The sequence below is a fragment of the Pempheris klunzingeri genome, chromosome 22, assembly GCF_042242105.1.
Source record: "Pempheris klunzingeri isolate RE-2024b chromosome 22, fPemKlu1.hap1, whole genome shotgun sequence".
Classification (NCBI taxonomy): domain Eukaryota; kingdom Metazoa; phylum Chordata; class Actinopteri; order Acropomatiformes; family Pempheridae; genus Pempheris; species Pempheris klunzingeri.
The window spans coordinates 7,071,262-7,094,639 of record NC_092033.1 but is presented as its reverse complement, the minus strand read 5'-3'; the positions used below and the strand labels follow the sequence as shown (position 1 = coordinate 7,094,639).

General features: G+C 40.6%; 1 protein-coding gene across 1 annotated transcript in view; it reads right to left on the bottom strand.

Moving 5' to 3' along the window:
* Positions 1–23,378, bottom strand: part of grm8a (glutamate receptor, metabotropic 8a) — a 207,718-nt gene that overhangs the window by 73,222 nt on the left and 111,118 nt on the right. The gene's annotated exons all lie outside the window — the stretch shown is intronic.

Sequence of the window (23,378 nt, the reverse complement as noted above, 5' to 3'; positions counted from 1 at the left end):
ATAAATATAGAAGTTCACTAACATAGAAAAGTACGCCTACACACATATATACACGTTCAAACGCAATTAATCACACGCACTGAGAATGAACAAGGATCTCAACGAGGACATGCTGTTCCATCTCCCCTTAGTGTCACACTGGTGTCACACTCTCAACACGGAAACGGATGAATGAAAAACCTTTTAACTTTTACTGTGACCTCTGAATAATAAGCTTCTGAATAACCAAACATATTGAGTTAGAGAATTACAGAAAAAAAATGTAATTTGTCTTTTCCACATTCTAAACTGTGAGAATATATACACATATAAATATTATTTCACACTTAGTTGATAATAAAGGATTTGATATGGAGGGTTATATTCTTTGAATATAACAAAGGCTTATGGTGCCTGGGTTTTTTTTCTGAAATATGCAGAACTTTTGTTATTGACAGACAACTGGGTGGGATTCTAGGTTTTTAGTTTGTACATTTAAACTCAGGATGTATGCTGTTATTCACTTGCTACGCATCAGTAGGAGCAGAGAATGCTTTGGATGGTTTCTTTAACCATCTTCTAATTCATATATACTCTTAGAGTGGAGGCAATGAATGTTTTCAGAGGTATCCATAGCAGGATGGCCGCTTTTGATGGTCATTCAAAAATCTGGATGAGGGGCTCCCCAGCGGTAGTTTAGTACCCTTAATGGGGATTTGGTGTTTTTATGGACAACTTGGGGGGCAATTTCTTGGTTTCCTGGATGTCTTGTCTTGTTACATATTTGATATTGGCAATATTTTGCATAACATAATAAAGCTGGTTATGATGCAATAACCTATATCCTATTTTTCTCTAACACAGTGAAGAGAATGACAAAATTGCGCTACAGTAAGTATAGAGTAGCTGTTGCCTAGTAATGTTGGGCAGTATGAAGTTTGCTCAAAAGCAAAACGACATTGCTGTTGAGCTTTTGACATGTATACTGTGCATAACACCTAATTATGCATGGTTTCTGTATCTGTTAAATAATTCTGCAGGCGACATACTTGATTCTAACAGTTCTTACAAACACATACACACCAGACACATTTTTATTAATCCTATCCACAATAAACAAGGATTCACCAATCATTCAGCCAGGCTGTATCCCAACAAAAGCCAGAAATTTCATTTATAGCAGTTGTGTTTGAGTAAATACATAAGCACACACACTTTAACAGTTTATCAATGTTTATCTCTGCCAAATCAACAGAATCAGTCACTCAGCAGTGCAACAAAGACCCGACTGTGAAATGAAAATTGTGCATCTGCAAGCGAATGTAGTGATTTGTAAGTGACAATTGCAGTGTTAAACCAAACACACACTGACAAATACATTAAATATTCAATAGGAACTTCATCGATAAGTCAACATGGCATGAACGCAGCCAATCAGCAAGCCCATAGAAACTTCAGCCGGTAATTTGTTCCTATTAGGATCTGCCAATGAACAGAATATATGGGTGACATTATGGCTTTTGAATAGCAATGACCACAGAGGCTTATTGCTGCCGATAGCATCTGTGTGGGAAAACATGACGCCTGAATGGCGATGAAAAGGAAAAAGCTTGGCTGCCTGTGAATACATTATGAGTTGTGTATGTGCTTGTGTCTACATACATACACATCCTTGTGTGTGCACTCTAATAGACCCTCACACCTGACACAGGCAGACACTATTGTGTGCTATGCTAATGTATCTCTACAGTTTGATGAGTGGAATGGTAACGCTATGTGGGCTTTTCAAATATTGTCAATATCACTCATTCTCTCTTTTTTCCTAGCAGATAAATATATGGATATATGGGGCATGCAAGCATGTATTTATTGGTTTGTTTTTGATATGCCTCTACAATGAACGTATCTAAAGGGATTGCAGGTATTTTTGTCTGTCTTGATATCTATTTTATAGATATTTTGTTTGGACTGTCAATGTTGTGCATGTCTGAGTGCTAGAAAGACTGTAGGAAAGTGTAGGTGGTTGTATCTTGAGGATTTTGAACAAAAACAGGATTTGTTTCATTGTTTCTAGGCATTTATTCGCCTCCAATGAGCACCTAAGGTATTGTAGGAATCGTGCCCTTCATGAAGAAATATTTTATATTGTATACTTTAAGCTGAGTGCTGCAGGCATAGACGCTAATTTTTCCATCTGCTTCCACTGTGAAGGTTGTCCTCCCATACCCCAAAACCCTGTGATCCTGTCTATGGTACAGCATCCCATACCTACTTAACCATAACATATTCTACTTTGGAACCACATGGATTTCCAACCAAATCCTCCTCAGGTTGGCACAACATAGCAAAATCTACATTAAAAATGTGACTTACATTTACAGTGGATATGTCTACTTCAGGGAAGTTACAAAAATGAAAAAAATAGAATGAAAAAAGGGTATACAGTATAGGTTTATTATAGTTTCTCATGGGATATTATCGGCTTTAAAATTATGGAATCAATGTGTTACCTAATTCAATTATATAGAGGCCACTCCTCTCTGTTATATGTCAGCCTCATCAACATTCGGTGATTCTCATTCAAAGGGTCCAATCCACTATAGCACGCTTTTTTCCACAGTGAATATAAAGAATACATTATTCTTGGGCCAGGTGCTGTGAATGCACTATTGCTTTGGCCAACTCTGCCCTATGCATAGATTTCACTAGATCAATATGTCTTGCACATGAACTATTCTTCAGGTATTGACGTGGTATAGGCCTCTGCATCTTGCGGCATCAATGGTCACAGCGTCTACTGCCAAAAGCTTACACGACAAGACGAAAAAAAGAAAAGCTGAAGCAGTGCCGTGTAGAAGTGCACGAGTCAGAGTGCTTTATTTTCACGATGGAGCATAGAGGAGCTTTGCGCTGGCTAAGTGACATTTCAACAGACACATAAAGGTTTTTTCTCGTCTGCAAGCATTTATTATTTCAGTGACTTGCCCTGAACTTGAATGTATTTAAGTAGGCAGAGAGCTGCAGCAGGGGTGTGTTAGTGGAGATCATTTTGGTGTTAAGGATGGTGATATTAGCTTGCACTGCTTACTTTCTCAGACCGTGTCACAAGCATGTGGAACAAAGTGCAGTGAAGGAGATGGGGCGATGCTAATGTTTAGTGGCAGGCCCCCAATCAATCTTTCCAGTGCCCCTGTCTCTATCCGTCTCATTATGTCTTTTTTTCTCCAATCCTTCTTGCTTCTCCTCAACTCCAAGGGTATCAATGGCATCAATGGCATGCTGCATGTCCTTCTTCATCCATCTCTCTATCTTTACCACCCTCCAATGCAATCGGTAACACACTGTGCATCCACGACCCTACTCGTCCCTCCATGCCTCCCCATGCATCATCCCTCCTACACTCCGTGCTGCCGGATGCACATGGTGTATGCGACTGTCTGTCTATGCTCGGACTTTGTCAGTCTACTTGTTACTCTCGGTTAGCAGCACACTTCATTATGTTCCTCCTCTGTCTTTTACCCTTCCTCCCATCTCTCCCTCTTTGCACCCAGTGAGCTGTATAGGTTGCATGTGGCTTGTCTTTACTCCATCTCAATTACACTTCCAGCAAGTGTTGTGTCAAAGAGTGGTAGAGTGAGACAGATAGTATCAGAGAGAAACAACCTGGGTTTATATAATATTGTTATTTTGATCCTGTAAAGAATTATTAAATGATTATTGAATCATTTGAATAATTCATCACTCAGAGACACAGATAGACACTGTCTGTCTAAGCATGGCCTCTATATTGCCATCATGTAGAAAACATGCTTGGCAGTGGAGTCCAAGGGACCTTCAAGGGGTCCTTGAGGGGTTTCCAGGAGGTCCCCAGCAATTCATGTTCACTATTATCACATCCACTATGACTATTGTGGTCATGGGTTTTACGCACTTTCTGTAATAAAACATTTAAAGCAAAGATCCAATCAGATGAGGAACAGTGGGACAAAATCTCATCAAATGGGGGTCTCCTGTCTAATTTGTGTCAGTTTCGGACTCCATGACATGAAAAAGCGTGAGAAACACTGTAAATTAAATCATGATGTCTCAGATAGCAGTTTGAGTTAGTTTAAGCTAAAATAGTTAGTTTTAAAGAAATCTAACTTCCATAACACACAAAAATGGCAAACACCTGAAAAGAAGATATATGAAAATATAAACAGATCGAAAAAGCAATGCACAGAACAATAATGATAAAAACTGCAATACTCATAAATGCACACTTACAGGCAAACATAATACATTCAAACATCTTCAGCACTTTCTGCATTATGCATGCTCAATTATATATTTTTTGAGTTTGTATATATGCATTTAATCGAGTGCTTGGTTGCACTGAATTGTGGAGAAGGGCAGCAAGGCCTGTAGAAAAAAGGGTACAGAGACAGAGTAGAGTCTATTGGCATTTACTAAGTACTTAATAAGGTGAGTGTGTCACAAAGAAGGACAGAGGACAGAAATATACTCCGGCTGATTAACCACAGACAAACACACAAGAAATATCCTCTGCCCAACAGACGACGTAAACACTAAGGTATTTACACAGAAAGAGACACACACAAGCGTCCTTAGACACGCACACAAAAAGAAATACACAAAAACTTTCACACTGTCACCCACAGCCAGTGGAGCATGTTAGCTGAAGAAAAAGGGGTCAGTGGTGATGGTTTCACAGTTTAGTCAGGAGAGAACTTCAAACAGTTTGACTGAACCATGAGTGGACATTATTGAGGGATCAGTGAATGGGAAAGGAAAGAAAAGGAAAGGAAAATAATAAAAGAAAAGAAAAGAAAATGACCACTCTCCATAAATTGATTCAGGACCTCTATTCATAATTTGAATAATGTTGTCATGGAAATGAGTATTCCAATTATGTGGTTGTAAAACTTACTCCTGTTAATTTGAGGATATTGAGCCAACATTTAGAAAAGGTTCCACCACTAGTTCAATTGGAGACCCCAAAAAACCTTTCAAATAACAGCGCAGTACCTGCAGATTTCAACCACAGGCACACCTGCATGCCTACACACCAACACACACACACACAAACACACTATTGGATTTCCTATTTGAGAGAGAAAAACAGCAGATCATTCTGACTTCTCCTCTGGGTGACTAGAAATCTCTAGGATCGTTCTATCTGTACATCTGTCTGTTTCACTCTATAACATAGACAGAGACTGGTTGTATACATGACACATCAATAACAGCAATGGCCAAGGGAACATTAACAGTGCATACACAGAAACAAAGTGTGCTGGGGAGGAAATTGCCACTGATGTCTGGACTAGGAAGGATAGTTTTCTTTGTGTTGTCTCAGATATGATAATGATAGTGAGTGAATGCTCTAGTTAGTCAGTAAGTCATGTTTCTGAGTGTGAGTTTATTAATTTCTGTCATCTTCCAGCTCATTTAAAGACAGAAAATTCTAATTTGAGCAATGTGCTTGACCTAAGGTGGACAAAGCCAACTGCCAACAACTCTTACGGGGAATCCACAACCAAAGTGAGACACTGACTTGTGCTCCGTCATCTATGTCCTCAAAGCTAGCTGTCTGTCAGCAGCACAGTTCCTGAGGTGGACGCCAAGAGACCGGCTGTTACAATGGGCTGGCCAAACTGCAACCACCAGGCTGACTGACGATTGGAATTTGGTGAACACAACCGGTTTTCATGTAGGCTTCACAGGAAGAAATAAGTATTGTTTTCATTTATTGATTCATTGATTTCAATGCCTATAGTGAAAACAGCAAGCTCATTGCAATGCTGGGAGCTGTAATCACTCTATTAGTAAGTTAGACACTGTTAGTAAGTTCACAACAAATAAACAGCAGAAGATGTGTGTGATTTTAACAGCTGCCTGTGTTGATTGCACTGCACTAAGTGTAGTAGAAAGAGTGTAAAAAAGAAAAAGCTTTGGACCCTGAGTGACGGGTGTCTTATGCACTTGTCTTGGCATAAATGTGGGCTGATACATTCGATAAAATGGAAGTTAATCTGTTCTGGGAGACAGGAGAGTGATGGACATCAAAAACACTTCAAATAACGCATGTGGATTGCCCTTGAGTCTCAAGAAAGCATACAAAACATGCCCCTCTTCAAAACTTGATGTCCTCTAAGTAAAAACATAATGTCAACACCTCCAACCTGTGTAGTGATACATCATTTTGAATGGAGGCCAACACTCTGTCTATTGATAATGAGTTATCAGAACATGATTAGTGTGAGGCTAATGTGTTGCAAATACAGCAATTCTAGTGACTGTTAAATTCTTGGTTGACTAACTTTGCATATTCTATTATATTGAATTGTACTATTTACTGTGTATTCAATGTATTGCCAACCTTGACAGCTAGTGTTTACGGTTGTGAATCATGCAACTGTGCAGACACAAGTTTACAGTACATATGTTACAACTGTTATTTATGGTATGTCATTTTACTTACGCTTATGTACATGTGCTCTTCAGCTGTAAGTTGTGTGTGTGATTCTCTTTCACTCAGTGAGTTTATACATATCGTGAGGTTGAGTTATGTATATGAGAAGTGTGGGGGGTTGGAAGATGTTTTCTTTTCCTTTGTTTCCATTAAAGAGCATCAAAAGAGATCTGTCTCTCTGCAGGATGCCCTTTGACCCTTTGACTGATCTGCTCCTCTGAAGCCCCCTCATGCTGCTCAGGGCCAATCAAGTGGCCTCATAACACCAGTATTTCAGCCTTCCCCTCTGCACGTGTTGTCAGTAACCATCCATCGATACCCTCCCTTCTTTAATCCCTCTCTCTGTATTCATCTTTTCTTACTCCCTGTCTACCCCCTGCCTTCTCGCCCACGCAATCCCCCCCCCCCGCTTCACTCTATCTACTGCTATCGACTTTGCCCATCCCATTCTCTCAACCTCCATCTACCAAAAATGTCTCTGCTGTCCTCCCTCAATTCTGAGCTTACTACCCCCCTCTTTAGAAACTCTCCATCCATCTATCCCTTCCTCAAAGGCCCTTGCGGCCAAGGCTCCATAATGAAATCTCAGCAAGCCTTATTGTGTTGATTAAAGCTGTCAGAAAGCAACTAAAAGAGGAAAAATACAGACGGCAACCAGGGAAAACAAGGGCTCAATGGTGCGTTGCTAATGCCCTTGTTTCAGCTCCTGTTTATTCTTCCTTCCTTTCTTTCTTTCCTTCTTTCTTTCTTTCTTTCAGTTTATATATGAACCCTACCTCTCTATTGGTCTCTTTCCATCCTCCATCTCTCATTTTCCCTCCCTCCATCCATTTCAGCCTGACCAGCACCTCTTGAGGTATGTTTAATAACCTCCTGACCTTAACTTAATGTAATTCTGTCAAACCACATCTGCCTCTCAAGCCGCTCTCCTCGAGTTATTTCTCATACACCTTACCACATAATATTGTTTTAGCAACTACATAATCACAAGATGTGTCATTGGCCCTTAAAAAAATACAGTATGAATTGTACCATTACTTATTCAATGCTACAGTACTGCAAATGTTTAGGACGGTACTGTGAATGAGTATGGTCTCTCTACTGCTACAGCTGGATTCATTTAACTGTACGCAGTTGTATGATCACAAATGGGACCCAAAACATGTCCAAAACTGTCAAAAGTGAATTTCCACAACTATTAGGAGGATTATAACTGATTGTAAAGTCCAGACTTGGTACAGCTCCAATCATCTAACACAAGTGACAAGATTTGTGTTACATCAGCCCTAAACGGCATAAATGTTCAATGAAAATGCTTAAGTTAGTTGGGCTGAAGCCTGATATGTTGCTCAATAGTTTGGCTTCAGCCTGTGCACTGACTCCAACATCAGTTGCTGCATTTAGCCGTTTATTTGAGTGATTAACAATAGCGTGTGCTTTCTGTGTTTCATAGTGGAGGCACTCGCTGAAGACCGCCTCCACGAACATCAGAAAAGACATTTTAGGGAAATACAATAGTAGGCTTACTAAGCTTCAGCGGCAGTGTTACATCACTCAGCAAAAGTCACGTATCTAATGAGAAAAGTGATTGTTCAAACCACCATCAACTTAATACACTGATTGTGAGATAAGCTGCGTCAGGATCTGTCTGATGATTGATTGATCAGTTACATCGTATGTTTGTTTCACATTAATTAATCAGAGCAGTGCGTCTTGATGTCTAGAACAAAGAAAACCTCCAGGGTTTCAGTCACAATCAGGTGCTGATGTGTGAGATAAAAAGGCTAAGCTTGCTACCTCCGCTAACTCATTTCCTGGGGGAAACCATGCAATGGCTGCGCCAGAAAATATGCTTCCTATCACCAATATATGAAGCAATAAACTGAAAGTCGAGCGATAGCTCAGCACCAAATAGGTGTGAGAAAATTTCTGGCAAAAAAGGAAACTAAACCAAGCAGTGACTTAAGAAGTCATTTTCAAGTTGAAGATAACAGCACATTAGGACAAGCAGAGGAGGAAGACATAGAGAGGAAACAATCAAGACGAGAGAGCAAAATGCCTGTATTTTTCCTCAGCCATGCAGTTTCAAATAAATATGTTAGCGAGCACAGTTGACTTTATTTTTCAGTACCAGAGATCTGGTACAGAATGTGTGCATAACACACAGAGGGATATTGACATGTGAAATTGTTTACAAATTAGGGATTAGCACCGTATGTCAACATGCAGTCTGTAATCTAGTTACTCTAATATCATAAAAAGATTAAGCACTGACCTAAGCCGTCCATCTCCCGGTAATACGCAGACACATCGTAATGCGAAAACAGCCAAACAAACAGGGAACACACAAGCATGACACATGTATTCATACAGTAAACACTATATAACTAAGGTAAACACACACACAGACATACAGTGCATGTCTATGCAAAAGCCCCACACACAAGAGCACAGGAGAAGGATCAAGCATTATCATTACCAGGCCGATCTGGAAGGTATTTCCTCCAGAGGCTAACCTTCTATTAACATTACATTAACACAGAGACAGGAGTCTGACAGCTCGACATGGCTGCATATCAACTGTTTCTCTTTCAATTACGAAGATGACAGAGACACCGCAGGCAATCTAGCCGGACATCCATGAGGGGTCCTTTGAGGAGACCTTGGAAGCTATCTGCTTGTGTGCCCATGACAGATCCGCTAGAAGCTCGTCCAGCTGGGTGTTAAAATGAGTTTGAATTTTGCCAGGTCTTTTAATGAGGACAGCGCAAAACAATCACTGACTCTGTCACTCTGCCATAGATTAAACAGTGCTGTGAAAGTTGAAAGTCCACCAATGATGGTTTGTTAAATGCTCTCAAATGAGAAATAATGTGATAATGACTATGAACATTTCATTTTGGTCTACTTGAAATCAACCCAGAACTGAAACTTCAAGGACAAGCTTTAACTTTTTGCACTCAACGACTTCTTTGATTTGAAACAAACTCTAAATTTGCACTTAAATCGCTGTAGTTCTGACAGATGGATGAATAAAATACTATGTGGCTACAACATGAAACCAGAAAATAAAACTTCTGCACTTCTGCAAACACAGAAGTGACAGGAATAATTGAGACAAGGCACAATGTTCTGCTCCTCCACTCCACTCCACACACAGAGCGATTAACAATGACTGAAACAATAGTGTAAACTGTATCAAATTCATGAATGACAACAATCATTCAGAGGCCAAACTTCTATGTTGAATACAAGGAATGCCCCTAGTTTCCCAAGAATGATGACAAGATAGAGAAGTGCTCCATAAACAAATTAGGCGTTTCTTTTAAACAAGGACAGGACCAAGAACAAGAGAAAGCAAGGCGTGTAATTATGTTCAATCTCCAAACTACATGCCTCAGGTCTGCGTGCATGATAAACTGAGTCCTATTGACTGAACTAATCCCAGAGTGTTCTGATGAAGTAGTCTGAGTTTAATATTTCCATCAGAAGGACAAGCTTAACAAGCTGCAACTCTCTTTCAAACAAAACTCATTGCACAGCAGGCATTGATTTGGTACTTTATTATGGATATGGCCCTGATACACTGAAAAAAAAGGGTGGCTTATGGGTATTTATGAGTTTCATTACAAAAATGTCATTATTTCAAAGAGACTCAATCACTGAAATCACTGACTGACTGTACAGGAAAGTCTTTTTTCTCTGTCCTCTATGCTCATTCATGCCTGTCATGCCATAGTGTTAAGCTATTTTCATTATCAATCAGCTTGTGGATTATTTTTCCATTTAATCAATGACTAATTTAGTCTATATAATCAAATGAAATGCCCATACTAGTCATCAAAACCACAGGGCATGTCTTAATCACATGCTTGTTTTGTTCCTCCAACATTTCAAAACTTCTGAGTATTTATGCAGTAACTTAGCCTGACCCATCCACTGTCCAAATAACTCTAAGTGAATCAGGTATCAGTCAAATGTAGTCCATCCATATTCAAACTGCTAATTGGTTAGTATTGTCTTAAAGAATTTGTTGAGTCCAGCTTTATGCCCTTGCATCAACTAACCAATTGAATTTTGAGCACAACAGTCACCCCTTGTGCATGGTATTGCCATTTTCATAGCTATTTGCCGGCAGCTATTATTCTGTCACTCAAAACAAATGCTTACGAGAGCCCTGTTGCTTTCTGTGCAGATCCGTTAATTCGTAACAGTAAGCTTCAGAACATAGTAACTCATGGCTTTTATTCATAGTCATGAAGTTACCTTGCAAGATTAAAAGATTTGTCCCGATCACTTTGATACAGTGAGGTTTACAGGTTTCAAATCGGGGGAAGGAAGGGTGTGTAGAAATCAAAATCATCACAGGATGTAAAATCATCAGTTTATTGCATCCCCTATGCAATTTACTGTGACAGAAAACAGACAAAAGTCTTTATGTTTTAGAAGCAGCAAATTTTCACTTAAACAATTATTTGGTTATCAAATTTGTTCAAAATTCATTTTCAGTCACAAGGTTGCTAATGGAGGTTTGATGCCCGATACATGGTGTCAGAGGGCTGTGATGCCTATACCTCCAGACTCATTACATGATGGTGGTCAAACCATTCAGTCAAGTGATGAATCAATAACCTGATCAGAAAGTAATTTTGAGGTTTATTGGTGGTCTGGGCAAAGGTTGTTTATCAGAAGACCGAGGTACAGGAAAACACATGAACCGGCCATTTCTGCAACAGCCTGAATCAATGGGAGGATGATCAGGGAAGATATTGGCAACATGAGAGCAGGATGAGCAATACTCTCCTCAGCACAAAACAATTGATAGGCAATCTATCTCAGCAACAGCCAGGAGACACACAGACTGTCAGACACACGAACAGACACAAGCAGGTTAACTCTTAAACAGTCAGAAAATGAGCTGTGAACATCTGTGGTGAAATTCAAACCAATTTGATCTTAAATTTGACAAGCTGTCCCCAAACTGCTGTGCGTCCCCAAATGTGCCCCATGACAGGAACTCACACAACCTCCCTTACGTAGGTGGTTCCTGATTTCTCATAAAAAAAGGGGGAGGAATAGTTCTCCCTTTTCCCTCTGGTGTCCCCTGGGCAGCTCTTATTCTTTGTAACCAGCTGGATGGCTCCTAGCTAGTAAATAAAGCAAAAGAGAGGAGGTGAAAGTGTGGAAGACAGGTAGAAGAGTGGTGGGAGGAAGGCGGGAGGGAAGGAAGCGGAGAGAGAGGTAGATAGGACAGAAATGGGTGAGGGCGGAGGCTTGTAAAAGACATAAGATTCATTAGGCATTCACACTGTGCACTGGAGAGCCCTCATGCCTCGCAGTAAAAGGGAGAGACGGGATTAGAGATGGGGGATGGGGCAGAGACGAGGAGGAGGGAGGGAGATCCAAATAATGAGGAGGGGGAACAGAAAATCAGAGGGAGGAAAAGTAAGTGAGAAGAGAAGCAAATAGATGGTGGAGAAGCTGCATGAGACGAGGGGAGAGCTTGGCAAAGATAGAAAAAGACAGACAAGAGAGAGACGGCCCCAAAGACATCAAACGGGGAGACATGGAGTCAGAGGGTGGGCGGGTGTGTGCAGACTAGAGAAAAAGAGGAGAGACATGGAGAAACGGGTGAATGCTGTAATGCAGGGAAGAGGTGGTGGTTGAGTAAAAGAGTGAGACAGCAAAGCAGAGAGGAACTGGGAAGCCAGGAGGAGTGCTGCGGTGCCATAAAATGCCAGCTGTATGCCACTGCAGTCTCTCCCCTCTCATCACAGCACTGTTTGAGTTATCACTGTGTCTGCTACCTGACACACACACACACACACACACACGCGCGCACACACGCACGCACGCACACACACACACACACACACACACACACACACACACACACACACACACACACACATACACGATCATCCTCCCAGTTTACAGCGTGTTCACTGATTACTTGGGTCTCCTCTCCAGGTCTTTATGAGATGAGAGGCTGCTGGCAACAGCAACATTTACTGGTCACTTGTGTGCATGTATGCGTGTGTGCAAAACAACCTGATGGCTGTTTTTGTGTATGTAGTGTTTGTGTGTGTGTGTGTGTGTGTGTGTGTGTGTGTGTGTGTGTGTGTGTGTGTGTGTGCGTGTGTGCATAACAAACAGTCTTGCCAGGCTCCCTATAAAGCAAAGTTGTTTCTATGAATTTTACCCCCCAGCCTTATAAAATCTTCCATCTGGATAGAAAGATAAATGGACGGATAGACAAATGCAGACAGACGGACAGGCACAGGCACTGATATATCTCCATGAATGGTATGCTACATATTCCATACAGACTGGTACAGTATGGCATGGGCCAAGGTCAGACCTGAAAAGCTCTATTATGGTGAAAATGGAAGGAAGACTATCCCACAACAAATGGTATCACCCACATAGTGCTGCAAGACGTAAAAGGACCATATCTTTAGTTTTGCATGAAATATGTATTCTAATTAATGCTTATCTTTTTAGATGGAATTTCTGTCTTCCAGGCAGCCATTGCTTCAGTTCACCTCAGTAATACTACGGAAATCAGCTTGAAGATACTTAAATCTTACTTGAAATAGGTAATCCATCACGCTGAGCAGTTCACTGCCTTTATTTTTGTTGTCAAAGTTCCCTCGTCACCGTGTGGTAATGGGGTTGTGACTGTGGAGTGATTTGAAAGCTGATGCATTCAGGGACAGTATGACATCTCAGATGTAAGAAGCGGGTAGTGGAGAGAAACCTTTTATAATGCAAAAAACAGCCCAAATCACATTGTCCTCTCCAAAATACCGATGTAAGATCATTTACTTTGACACTGCTTCCTCGCAGCCTATTATTAATTCTCAGATATATGAGCATCCTTACCTGCCGCACAAAGGACAGGTTTGAGAATGGTTGACAACTTAATAGCCTTTAAGCAACCGAATGTGGTCCTTTAAGTTGTATAACTTGATTCAAGATCATTTTCTTACATGAAAAGCATAACTAAAAAGAAAAAAAATCTGTATTTCATTTCACATTTTAATGCTTCACCATCCGGCATCTAATCTCCAAAGTTAGTGTATTGTACTTGTCCTACGTGGGGAGCCCAGGTATAAATGAGGTATAATTTGTCTCAAACAAAACCTTTATTTCCCTACAGACTGTGACTCGCTGCATAATTACTTCCTGAAACCTTCCTGAGGAAAAGAAACACTTTAATGGCTAAGTCATCCTCAGCAGGACAGTGGCTTTTTAAGGACATGCATGAGCTTTAGCCCAGTGGACCACTGAGAAACCTCACACAGAAGGACTTCAGCCCACTTAGTCACTAATCACCGGTGTGCTTTATACTGAGTAAGAGGCTGGTGAAGGGTGTGATCGAGTGTGCACGCATGCCTCACTGACACACAAAATCAGACACACACACACACACACACACACACGCGTGCATAAATGTACACATAATGACCGACACTGTTTGGTCTTATCAGTGGTTCCCATAGGCTTTAGCTCTGTCTCATTCTTTCTTATCTTAATAAGGTTGGTCTTAACTCTAATGTGATGGACTGCACCTCTCTGGTAATGGATTCAAAATAACACACACACGCAGTAACTATCCTCCGTGCTTGCTCACACACGTATACAGACGCTCTTTCATGGTGACATACTGGCTTTCTTCCCTCACTCTTACACACTTACACACATATCCCTTCTCATCTTAAAGTGGCTGTTGGTGCTGTCGCCCTTGTCTAACAGAGTCTTTCTCTCTGATCTCCCTTGTACAGTCTCACCACCCACGTCGCACCTAGGGTTGAAAATTATAAGGTAAAGTCAAGACTTGAACACACACAACATTCCTAGAACTCCTGTAGCTGGCACAGAAGCAACAGCAAAGTACTACTAGGGCTTGATCAAACCTAAGACAAGGTAACAGCTAACAATTATTCAGCATTGATCAATCTGCCAATTAGTTTTCTGATTAATCATTTCATCATTTAATCTATAAATTGCCAGGAGTAGTTCTGAATGCCAGTTCATGAAAATCCTCACATCTGCGAAGCTTGAAGAAACAAGTGTTTAGGCACATGTTCTTGAAACATCACTGTCGCAATTAATTAATTATCGTAGGTACATTTTCTATGAATTGACTGTATACAGGAAGTGGATGCAGCCTCTGTTATGTCTTCCATTTGTTTGTGGACTGCCGTTTTAAAGCCTTGAGTTTGGCATTTCGCACGTTGCCATCATGATTTTGGAACCAGAAGTGATGTTCATTCCTTTGCGTCTGATTGGTTAGGTTTCAGCATGACCCACCTCTTGATTGCTTAGTCACAAGCTAGTCCCGCCCTGAAGCATCGCCTGCTTTATCGTCTGTTTTACTCTAAATGGGACCTTAATTTACTAACCGAACAAAGTGTTGTATTGAAGACTCGAACGTAGCAACTGAGAACATAAAGTCATTAGGAAAATGTTTACTAAGACTTACATCATAGATATACATTCAGGCTTCGAGAATGCAGAATGCAGGTTTAAGGCGCTTCTGCAATGGCTTCACTTTTCAGACCCAGAAGCTACGTCCACGTCTCTTATGCAGCCAAAGTAATTGAACTGAACTGACTGAATAATTGACTCATGATAGCACCAGTCAAAATGTTGTTTTCTTCATGACAAATCTCCAAATCTGGAGTCAGTCTCACTAATCTCTTGACTTTTCACTATTTTGGGAAACAAGTGGCAGTATCCTCTCTCATCATTTATTAAGATTTGATTTTGATTACTTCTTGGTTTGTTGTTTTGGCGGGGAAGTAACTCATGAAGTGCATCCAAAATTGTGATTCTTCAAGCGTACATTTTTTCAGGAGAGTAATTCTGAAGTGCTAAGTGAGTGAAGTGGTGGCTTAAATCATAATTTGATTTAATGAGATACAGTTATGAGAAGAAATGGCCTGTTCTATTTGTCTGCATCACTGTCCCTGGGGTGATCTGACTAAATTCTGCAAGCACTTCAAATCAATTTACAGCTCTCCTGATTCTTATCTCTCTTCATTTATCAATTACACTCACTCATTCACTTACTTATCCCTTCCTTCTATCTCTCCTTATCTTTCTCACCACTACCTCCTCTTTCACTTCATCCATCACTCATTTCTCACTCCCTTCCACTTTCAGGTTTTCATCTCCTTCTACGTCTCTCTTTACCTACGGGGTTCATCATATCCATCTCTCTTGTCTCGCCGCTCTTTCCTCCCCCATCTATGTCACAATCCTTAATATATCATCTCTTTTCCCTTCCCTCTCTCACCTTCCATCCCAAATGTCCCTCCACCCATTTTTTTCTCTCTTCTGTCTGCATTCCTCTTTACTCTCTGGGTGAACTGAGTCCCAATTGGTTCCTCCCAATCACTTTGCAGGCGAGCCCACAGACGAAAATGGCTCCAGTAAAAGATTATGAGGCGGATCCATAACAGCTATCAAAGCTTACAAAGGGGAGCGCACACACACACACACACACACACACACACACACAAATTAGCACACTGGCATCCATGTACACATGCACACATGTAGAAGAAGGCACTCTCACAGCAATTCAAAACATACATAGCACATACCCACAGTAAAAGGTATGCATAGAGAAATACTGAGACAAAGAGCTACGACACTGACACTGACACACAAACACACTAATATATACTTAATTTATTCTAATCCAATTATGGCCTCCTCTTATATATCAGATAATTAATAGTGGCTGCATTAATGATTAAAGGGAGGACACGTGACAAGGACTGGTGGTGTGAAAGGAAAAATGTAAAGTTGAAAATGGAAAGATGGATGGATACTTAGGACAAATGAAAAAGAGGTAAAAGGAGAGCAGAGTAATTTTTACTACTTTTTTTAACTATGGTTTAGTAATTCATAAGTGAGCCCATAAGAGAAGAGAACCCATACAGGCAATGAAATAGTCAGAAATGGAGAGATGAAAAAAAGGTTTCCTGTACTAATCTTGCAGTATTGTTTGATAAGAGAAAGAGAAAGCTTCACTTCACGTCTCCCCCTCCCCTCTTTCCTCTCCTCCATCTTCTCTCTCTGACCTCCATGTACCTTTGTTTTTCTGCTCTCTTCTGCTGCATCACATTTTCTTCTCTGCCTTTCATGTGACCAAAGAAAGAATACAAATCGGTGCTGCACTGAGCCAAAGTCAAAGACAGGCCGTAAGGACAGAAGAAAGCAGAAGACTTAAAACATTAAGATGAATACAGAGGAAGAGATTCGTATGAATGTGAATAACACGGCTGCCTCAGCAACTATGAATACAAATATGAGTTCTAGTGATGGGGAAGTGACAGGGGACTGTGGAAAAGTGCTTAGAATAATTTTCATCACATGACATCCATTCCTCTCCCTCCTCTCTCTTTTAGTGATTGAATATCTTTCTCTCTCTCTCTCTCTCTCTCTGCTTCCTTGTCATTCTCATTCAAGCCTCCGTGGAATGCAGAGAAGTCTCAGCTCTTACCCACTGGGGATTTTCCTCCCTTGGGATTCTGTGATCTCTCTCCCTCTCTTTCAATTTCAATTTCAATGCCCTCCATTGGCATCACAGTTGAACAATATTGGCAGAGCATCAAAAGCCTCCCTCTCCCTCTATCCCTCTCTTTTTCTCTGCCCTTCACCCTCTTCTCTGAATATATTTCAATTTTTGAAATTTCAATTTCAATGAGCTTAACTGGCATCAGAGTTGGACACTAAGAGGCATCAAAAAGACCTCAGTCTCTCTTACATGCAGTCTAAAACTTCCGCACTTCCAGTTTTTTCCATTTTCAGTTAAAGCTTCAGTGCAACTGTCCTTTACGTCTCTTCTCTCTTTCTTCCGTTTCTTTAAACATAGTGAAATTTTCTTTCTCTCAGGCTTGTTCTGTACTCTCTGTCTCTTTCAGTTTTCAATCTCAATGTGCTTCCGATTCAGTGAATCGGATTTGCAGTGAAGCAACAGGTATGCAGTCTGTGCGCCCCAAGTGGCCCGACCAGCCCTCCCAGGCAAACAGAAGGTAATTTACATTGCCTCAATCCAGACTCATCCACAGCTAGGTTTGTGACTACTTCCCTGAATTCATCATCACCTGGACGGGAAGCATCACCCCATAATGTTCCCGACCAATCACAAAAGCTACATATCTGGAAGGGCATTTGAGGAATTAGTGTAACATTAGTCAACAAATTCGTCAGCGATTTGTTCTGTGTCAAGGACACGAGCTGTTCTGATATGAGTGAGGATATAATCTGTTATGTAATTAACTATCTTACGGAAGCGATGTTCCTGTCACCACAACATCAAGATGAGTCACATGTGTCTAAATCAGGTTACGAGTTACATTTAAATCCTCTCATTTGCATCTTGTTTTTCTGCATTTTATGGAAAAATGTATAATTAATCATTCATACAGTATTTTCAAACTACAGATCTCTGAAGTGCTGTCATTTTTGAGGGTTCCCCAGTTTGGTGGGGGTTTAAAGGTCGGCACCGGCACAACAGGTTGAAAATGCGCCTTTAAACCCATAGTGTGCATGTATTATTGATGTGCTGTCTGCAGCTTCAGTTCCCCATTGACTGAACCCTGTTGCTCTGGATTGAGAGCTGCTTTTCCTCCTAAGTCTCTGTATCTGACTGTCTTCCAAAACTCAAGAACCCCTGCCGTCCAATCCATTATGTGTAACCACAAGACTCTTTGTCCCATGAATAATGAGGCCTAATCAGCATGCCCAATCCCAAAAAACTGGATTCGTCTCTTTAGGGGAAATCACTCACTGATATGAGGTTTTATAGCAAAAAAGATAGTAGGTCAAAGCTACAAAATGGAAAACCTTCATGTGTAAATAATGGTAACCTCATGCAAAATTGAACTTGCTTTGTGGTTAACAAAGAGTGAGAGTGAAAAAGAATCCTAGGGTAATTCATTGAACAGGACCAAGTGCATTTTTTACTTCCCTCAAGCGAAGCCATTGGAAGACATAACATTCCCTTATTAGTCAACTGTATAAAAATGTGTAACCTGTGTGAAATGAATAGACAGCACTTCTTCAGTGGTAAGAATGGAACTAGCACTGAGGGAGAAAGAGAAAACAGCAATGCAGAAAGATAGGGGATAATGAGGACTGTTTGGATTTATTATGTATTTCTTCAGGATCTTCAGCGTTCAGTTCCTTTGTTTGTTGACAGCATTTTTTTCCCAGTCAGTACATCTGCTTCAATAATAATGAATGAAAATGAATTAAAAAGCACTATAGATGGAAAAAGAGCGGGAAAAATGGCCAAAAGAGATCACATGTCAGAGTCAGTTAACCGACATGAGAGTGTGAACAAGAGTCCCATGACCTTTTTGATGAACAGTGGACAAGGACATCAAATAAAGTTCGCAGGTCGTCAAGAGCTTCAATTAACCAAAGCGGCGATACCTGGACCTCAAATTAATTCCATCGTTCTATCTCCCTTCCTGTCCCTGTTTTTCAAAGCCTAGTTAGCACTATCTGAGCTTCAAGTTAATCACACTTTCATCTCTGTCTCCTTTATGTCATATCTCCTCCTTGCACTGTCTATTTCACTCTCCTCTGCAGTGGCCGGCTAAATTAGTTGTTCTCTCTCATTTTCATCACCTTTCTCTCTCCCTCTCAAAATGTTCATCTCTCTGTCAGTTAATCGTTCTCCAAAGGCCATCATCCTCTGTCCGAAAGCCATGCCTAGACTCATTTTACATCTCATTCTTTACTTGTCCGTCCCTGCCCTTGCTTCCATGAGCCATCAAGCTTTCCAATTCTCCTCTCTCTTTACTATCCTAGAAAAACTGCCTCACCCTGTTCTGATCACCTGCTCTGTCTCTCACCGTCTCCCCTCTCCATTTTCCACCGGCCATCGACCTCCCCCTCTTCCCCAAATCTCTCTGTCTCGTTTTACATTTCACTGAATCAGAGAAAACAGAGAGGTGCTGCGTCCTTGCATTTATGTTTGTCCTTCTCCAAAATGCCCAGGGAGGCGATAAAGCGGCATGAAAACAATAAGCTGTGATCATTTCATATTAGGAGCACAGACACAATGGTCGCGCAATGACCAGGTCCAGAATAAAGATTAAAGAAAATGTCAAAGCTGGGAACGAATCAAAGAGTCTATTTGACTGTGTGGGGAATACATCATTATTACCAAGATAATAAGTATACAAACATCCTCATCTGTGGAAGTGTTAACCATTTAACATTTTAATCACATTATTTTAATCAACAATAACCGTATTCGTATAATTGCTTTGAACAAATCAAAGCCAAAAACATCATCAGTTTTGAGAGAGGAGTATAAAAAGGTTACAAGCTTTTAATTTGGAGGCACAAATGAATTAAAGGCCTCACTCATACAGTTGTTTTCACTGTGGCCTAATTAGACCTATTTTTAAAGACTTAATCATGCAGCAGTCCATGATTGATTGAAAACTCCCTCACTGATTGCTGCACATGTTCGTGGGTTGGTGCCCTCAGCAGCTAATGGCATGTTCCACCAAACAACCACATGTAAAGGCAGGGACACCCATTACAATTGTTGAGCTGTTAGGAGATTTGGGCGTCATGACTGATTGGACCAAGTTGGTACTGAGTATATAACAGTCCAGGCCTGTTGGTGTCGACAGTCAAGAGATTAAAATCATGCATTTAGTACATTTACATTCTATCAAGTAACCAGGTTACTGACGGTGCAGTGAGAGAAGGAGAAAGAATTTTCAGTGGTGGGACTGAAATATTTAGACTTCTCGAGCCTATTGCATGTTCAGACTGTGGATGGAATTATTTGAAATACACAAACATATCACTATGTGTAAATACATCATTCAGCCGCTCTGAGACATTCCCTGTCTGAAGTCTTTCTCAGGCAGGTTCATACTTGTAAAAAGCCAATTAGAAACCTGGTTACGCATATACATGGCCTAGAATTCGGTCATTGCCGGGAGAACTCCACCTGGAGAAATACGTTTTTCTAAGCACTACCCTAATTAAAAAAAAACAGATTTCTCATTTACATTATGTTTAAGAAATAAGCTTATTTTCAGCAGCACGACTCTAGTAATAGTCTACCTGTAATCAAGTGTGTTGTACTCTGTATTTACGTGGTTGTCTTTGAGTGTAAATACTATAGAAAATGGTAATGTTGGTTATGTTCAATATACCTGTAGTGCTCTCTTGTTAAGCTAAGGACTTAGCTAAGGACTTAGCTTAACAAGCCATAGGAAAACAGTATAATTGAAAACACTTGTGGAATTGCAGCACCTTTATCAACCAACCAGTACCTATTAAGACGACTCTACTGCAGCTTTGAAAAGTTTTGCTTTCTTTTTGTACTTGCAAGTCATGTATAAGGTAGCGTAGGTGTCTTGTATAAGCCATAAAAAGTTAATTATTTAAAGGAAAAGCAGGTATCAAGGACAAAATGTGCAAGAATCAATGTCTAACACACACGAAGACAGTGCAGTCAATGAAGAACACACAACTACACAAATACACTGTACACCTAAATATAGTGTATATAAATATACACTAGAGCTCAATCATCAACACGTACATGGACTTTAAAGAGGTGACCCGCACCTCACTGCAGTCTAAAAGGTAAAATCTCTTGGGAGGATCCACACACACACACACACACACACACACACACACACACACACACACACACGTACATACACTAAACTGCAAATTCACTTACACACACATACAAACACACAGAAGGCCCAGAGGGTGTTGTTGCTCTTTCTATGGTAATTGCATGATCAGGTATTCTGGTTAAGCACTCTCAGGAGAAATGCCTGACTGTATGTTAAACAGTTCATTCTGTTATAGCTGTCACTGTAGCTCTGCTTTCAAGTGTGTGTGTGTGTGTGTGTGTGTGTTTCCACTCAGTGCTGTATGGATCTCTTAACCTTCTTTCCAACATTTACAGTGTGTCTCATTCTTCTTGCTCTCTCTCTCTCTCTCTCTCTCTCTCTCTCTCTCGATCAACAAAAGCCCTCCTTAATTTGTGCCTGACTTGTGTGTATTTGCACCTGCATGAATAAAAGACTGTGCTGGAAACCGAGCCACCTATAGCTACACACTTTTTGTGTTTTCATTTCTTTTCTAACATAAACACACGCGCACTGAGAATACAAGCAGACTGGTTTTGAATGAGTGCACACTCACACACCCCAACACACACACACACACACAAATACAGGATTCAAGTGAATGCATACACAAATTAAACACAAGAGCGCTCATATATCAGGTGCGGTGCATAGACAGGGAGATATAGTTAACACAGTGTGCACACACACAAACGTCACTGTAGTGGGCACCAACAGACACACACACACACATATACATAAAGATATAAGCTAACGGCTTTGCCAACCTAGCTCTGATCCTATTTACAGTCTGTCTTTTAGAAATGCTGAAAAACACTTTAAGAAATTATTAAATCAATGACTTTCCTTTGGGTCTTCATTAGCTCTTTCTCCTTTCTCCATACACACACACACACACACACACACACACACACACACCCACACACCCACACAGATACAATATTTTAGGCAGAGGCAAAAATGCTGGTGATGGGAAACTGTTGAGGTAATTGGATATCTATCAACAGGCAGTAGCTGAGGTCTGAAAATATTAAACGTGTGTGTATAGACACACACACACACATAAATTCATATATACATACATACAATCTATTTCTCAACAAAACACCTCTTTCAAATGTCCTTGACATAGTCGTTGTTCTATTAACCATAATAGAACAATGAAAAAAATCTGTGGAAAACTTCTAACTCCCACAACTTCCACTGTTCACACACAGTTTATCAAAACTCCTTTCAGTGCTTACATTACAGCCGACCCTTTAAATGACACCTTTGTTTTTACACACTTGAACTGCCACTGGTTTCTTTCAGGACTTCCACTTGAACTCAGGCCCCCAATGAATCAGTTTATCAACTACACTCTGACTGACTCTTCATCTCATTTCAGTGTGTGACTTTCAACTAATATTTTAACATCTTTCAATGCCTCAGTGACAAGTTTTCACAACAGAAATCTTAACCCACTCCTGCAGTATACTCCTTTCTCTCAGCACTGGAACCCATTGTGGCTGACATGAATTCAAGCTGACAACAGCTGCTGTTTGCTGTCAAGTGGAAAACTACCAACTTTTTACGGCCACCTTTCAATTCAGCAGCTAGTGAGTGTTTGGTACTCAAAAGATGGATTTTAGGTGGAGTATCACTTGAAAGACACCAAAGTAATTATGCAGTTTCTCACAGCTGAGGAGGAAACACATCAAACCACTGAAAGATCATCATGCTTTTGATGTAAAGTGGCTTCATCTCAAGTGCTCATCACGCATTCAAAGAAATCAAAAGCATAATCTAGTTTCATGATCATCACTCTGACAAAAACACAATCTCAGGATAAATCCACACGGCCGTGTAGCAGTCCCAGAGGAAATTAAACACTAAAGCACAGAAGTGTTACAACATAAAGATACTGTTGGTACAATACAATAGCTGTGCAATGGACATGTATAATGCAATGCCATGCTGCTGAAGTGAAGGCCTGTCATGAAAAAATGTAACTGGAGTGAAGTTTGACTGACAGAAATGTCTAATGCTCAGCTTTTGGCCTTTCTGTGTGTGTGTGTGTGTGTGTGTACAGTATACAGCATATACGATTAAGCTGAAAAGCCTGACGTGTATTACGGGCCGGCTCAGTGCACCACAGACAGCCCGCAGGTACAGGACTGGTGTTACTGTTTATGTATCCTGTCAAATCAAATGTCCTGTGGTAGCACAATTGTTTATGCAGCCTGTCAAAACTAGGGAACCATGGAATCACATTCATCGCGCAA